A 5,100-nucleotide genomic window follows, 5' to 3' on the forward strand; every position below is an offset into this window, starting at 1 on the left:
GACCAAGCCGCCAAAGATCAAACAACTTTCTGTTATTCAGCAAGATTCAGCTTCCATGAACATTCAAGCCTTCAGTGTTATTTCGGGATGGAAACAAAATAATGTCTTCGCTCCCCCTCTACTGTAGTTCCAGGGGATGAGCTTCCAAAATTCCCTGTTATTGGATCAACAAACTCACTCACAATGCCAACAAACTATAGTTATTTGGAACTTCGTTTCAGAGCCCATACACATTTTCTAAAAAAGATATCAATTACACTTACTTCGCCTTCTGTTTTTAAATGTGCAGAAACTGTTTTCTCCTTTGACTACTCGGGTCCACTCAATTTAAATCATAACATGTCCAAGAGTAACGGGAGTACAACCAATGAGGAAAACCTTAACGCCAAGCGGATTCAGCAGACTCCAAGTTCGTTTTTTTTTTTTTGCCAAGGACCTCGCCTTTCAAAAATATTGCACCTGAGAAAATAATATTCATCACAACATGCATTTAAAAAATATAAGTATGATACATAGCTCCAAGTGATGGTCCAGTGTTACCATTTAGCAACCACACGCTTACAATTTTGTTTCCAGTTCAGAAGATTAGCATTTAGATATGAGCGAACGATCAGCTAACTAAAGCATTCCTGAAAAATTTCCATACAAACCACTTAGAACACCAAGACTTACAATTTGATGATAGCAAACTGATACGTCTCCAACGTATCGATAATTTCTTATGTTCCATGCCACATTATTGATGATATCTACATGTTTTATATACATTATATGTCGTATTTATACATTTTCCGGCACTAACCTATTAACGAGATGCCGAAGAGCCAGTTGCTGTTTTCTGCTGTTTTTGGTTTCAGAAATCCTAGTAAGGAAATATTCCCGGAATTGGACGAAATCAACGCCCAGGGGCCTATTTTGCCATGAAGCTTCCAGAAGACCGAAGAGAAGACGAAGTGGGGCCACGGGGCGCCGCCACACTAGGGCGGCGCGGCCCAGGGGGGGCCCACGCGGCCCTGCTGTGTGGGGCCCCCGTGACCCTTCCGAGGCTGCCCTTCCGCCTACTTAAAGCCTCCGTCGCGAAACCCCCAGTACCGAGAGCCACGATACGGAAAACCTTCCAGAGACGCTGCCGCCGCCAATCCCATCTCGGGGGATTCAGGAGATCGCCTCCAGCACCCTGCCGGAGAGGGGAATCATCTCCGGAGGACTCTTCACCGCCATGGTCGCCTCCGGAGTGATGAGTGAGTAGTTCACCCCTGGACTATGGGTCCATAGCAGTAGCTAGATGGTCGTCTTCTCCTCATGTGCTTCATTGTCGGATCTTGTGAGCTGCCTAACATGATCAAGATCATCTGTAATTCTATATGTTGTGTTTGTCGGGATCCGATGGATAGAGAATACTATGTTATGTTGATTATCAATCTATTACCTATGTGTTGCTTATGATCTTGCATGCTCTCCGTTATTAGTAGAGGCTCTGGCCAAGTTTTTGCTCTTAACTCCAAGAGGGAGTATTTATGCTCGATAGTGGGTTCATGCCTCCATTAAATCTGGGACAGTGATGGAAAGTTCTAAGGTTGTGGATGTGCTTGTTGCCACTAGGGATAAAACATTGATGCTATGTCCGAGGATGTAGTTATTGATTACATTACGCACCATACTTAATGCAATTGTCCGTTGTTTGCAACTTAATATCTGGAAGGGGTTCGGATGATAACTCGAAGGTGGACTTTTAGGCATAGATGCATGCTCGGATAGCGGTCTATGTACTTTGTCGTAATGCCCAATTAAATCTCACAATACTCATCATATCATGTATGTGCATGGTCATGCCCTCTCTATTTGTCAATTGCCCGACTGTAATTTATTCACCCAACATGCTATTTATCTTATGGGAGAGACACCTCTAGTGAACTGTGGACCCCGGTCCATTCTTTTACATCGAATACAATCTACGCAATACTTGTTCTACTGTTTTCTGCAAACAATCATCATCCACACTATACATCTAATCCTTTGTTACAGCAAGCCGGTGAGATTGACAACCTCACTGTTTCGTTGGGGCAAAGTACTTTGGTTGTGTTGTGCAGGTTCCACGTTGGCGCCGGAATCTCTGGTGTTGCGCCGCACTACTCCCGCTGCCATCAACCTTCAACGTGCTTCTTGGCTCCTCCTGGTTCGATAAACCTTGGTTTCTTTCTGAGGGAAAACTTGCTACTGTGCGCATCATACCTTCCTCTTGGGGTTCCCAACGGACGTGTGCTGTACACGCCATCACAAACCATCAAGAGATTGGGGGAATTGGTATTCCTTGTTCTCATTGGTCACCTAACAATGACCCCTAAACTGTTCCCTCCAGCAGCCTGAAATCGCGAGGCACACAAAACAAAAGCAATACTGTACAAGTGTATAAGATCTACAGAAATTTTTCCATGAATAGAAATAGATCAATAGACCAACACACATGTCGACCATTCCAAGAGAAAAATACATGTTATTTTGCACTTTTTCTAGGAGGAGTGGCATCGAACACGGGCACGCCAGGAACGGTATCAAAAAGGGAGAAAGGTGACAGCTAGGGTCCTTGGCGAAGAGCGTCATAGACGTCCTAGAGGCGTGGAGGCAGGAACGTCATGGGCATCAAGTGGATGTGGCGGCGGTTGAGTGGGTAGGACCGTAGTAGATGCACAGAGTGCCAGCAAAGAGCATCTCTGGTAGCGGTAGCGGCGGCTGGGATCAGACGGCTAGGTCGGGATTGGGTGTAGGGGTGAGTTGCGGAACATCAACGATGGGATCTGCTGCTGTGTGCAGGCATTGGTTGTGATGTGGGAGGGTTTTCTTTTCAGGGAACGTGGGTAGGATGGCAATGGTACCCATTACCCGTGTACCTGTCGGGTAAAAACTCAATAGAAATACGGGTATGAGATAAAAATTTACCCATGGATATACAAATGGAAAAAGATTGCAGCCATCAGGTAGAGCGGGTATGGGTGACAAGGTATCGACTTGTCAATGCTTACATATAGTAGACTAGGGTTTTAGTAGAAAGTAAAGGGCAAGTAGATCTCGAGGGTTCAGCCGGAAAAGTACTCGACTGCTAGAAAACTAGGGTTGTGTTGACAATGAAATCGATCCTCTCTTTCTCCTTCGACTCCCCCTTATATAGGAGGCGGAGCCGAAGGTTTCGTGATGTACAAGTTACAGAAACCGGGAGACTCTTTGAGTTCGTCCCGCAATAGTTACAAGTCTTATTCCTAATACAACTCTATCTTTAGACTATCTCTTCATTGGGCTTCCAGGCTTCATAAACTTCGGGTCGTGGGCCTTCAGTAAACCCCGGGTACCATCTTCGGCAAGCCCATAGGGGATGCCTATGTCAGTAGCACCCGAGATTTTGCTTGAATCGAAAAGTCATGGAAAATCTCCATCTTTACAATTATCATATAATTTCTTCGAGTCAATAAATAACTTTTATAAAACAATCGTATATTGTACAGGGATAATGGTAGTTGGGGCTGGTTCACCTGACGGATCAGGTACCAGTTAACTGCTCTTGTGACAATCCCGCAAAAACCTACTTCAAGATCACATCCCTGGACATGATCTTGGGATACTGGCGTAATTCGACATGTGCCTCTTAAGGTCTTACCAGATGTCAAATTCCAGTTATGTTTTATCGGGTACCTAACGCGTCCATTAGGATTTTTCTTCGTATCTGTTGATACGGAAAAAGTAGCAGAACGCAGTCAGATTCGCAAAGTTCTGCGGCATTCAGAGAATAAATCGCGACTGAGGCGCTCTGAGAATATATTGTCGAGTGCCTTTTTCGGCTGCTAGAATAGCACATTTATTCGAGTCAACGAATGACTTGTATTTTGTTTATTTTATCCTCCTGATGGGAGTATATGAAGAGTTATTCCATAACTCGAAATATGCTCACTATGTCTTTTTAATTTCATCGGTTACACGAACAGCGTTCCCGATGGGAGTAGCCCCTGAGGCTATAGCCAAGTGCTTGTACTTGGTTGTAGGCTCACCTTTTTAATGCTGCTATCGCTATATTGTCAACTTCTTCCATTGCTTTCATCTTTATCGGGTGCGCGACCAGCGCTCCCGATGGGAGTAGCCCCCGAGGCTACAGTCGAGTATTTATACTTGGCTGTATGCTCAATTATTCTGTCTTTTTGAATTATCTCCTTATCAAACTCCTTATAAAAGTAGCCCCTGAGCATTTGAGCAAAAACTTGTATTTGATCAAAAGCTCCCGAAATTCCCAATAATACTCTGCTGTCGCCAATCCTCTGAGCAATGCAGCCGAACTTTTTCTATGACGTCAGTACTGACGATAGCCACGATCGCTGTATTGGGAAAACGCGAGTTCTGTCCTGTCACTGACTTGTGGGGCCGAAAGTCTGCGGTTTTTGACACGTTACGCAAGTGGGGGACACACGTCCTCCGCTTTTTCTGGCACGCGCGCTGTAGCGCCTGTCTAGTTCCCTCGTAGTAAAAATACGTTTTTACCCCTAGAAACACGTGTAGGGCATCAAATCCATTCTCCCACCATCCAACGGCGCGGAGTTTCGCTGGCCTGGCATAAATAGTCTTCTTCTTCCTCAGAAATCCCCTTCGCTGCGCCACGCTCATATCCTATCCCTATCCAAAAACTCCCATTGCAACCAAGCAAGCTCCTGCGCTCGTCCTCCTCCTCAATCTCTCCAACGCCAACGTTGGGATCCACCTATATAATGAGGGGCCAAGGGAGGGGGCCGGCCACCCCAAGACCACAAGCTGGCCGCCCCCCATAGAGTGGCCGGCCACCCCTCCCAAACCCTAGCCAAGCTCCTCTCCTCCATATTGCCCGCATAGCTAGCGAAGCTCCGCCGGACTTCTTCACCGCCACCGACACCACGCCATCGTGCTCGTCGGATTCAAGAGGAGCTACTACTTCCGCTGCCCGCCGGAACGGGGAGGTGGACGTCGTCTTCATCAACAACCGAACGTGTGACCGAGTACGGAGGTGCTGCCCGTTCGTGGCGCCGGAACCGATCGTGATCAAGATCTTCTACGCGCTTTTGCAAGCGGCAAGTGAACGTCTACCGC

The sequence above is a fragment of the Lolium rigidum genome, chromosome 6 (assembly GCF_022539505.1).
Source record: "Lolium rigidum isolate FL_2022 chromosome 6, APGP_CSIRO_Lrig_0.1, whole genome shotgun sequence".
Classification (NCBI taxonomy): domain Eukaryota; kingdom Viridiplantae; phylum Streptophyta; class Magnoliopsida; order Poales; family Poaceae; genus Lolium; species Lolium rigidum.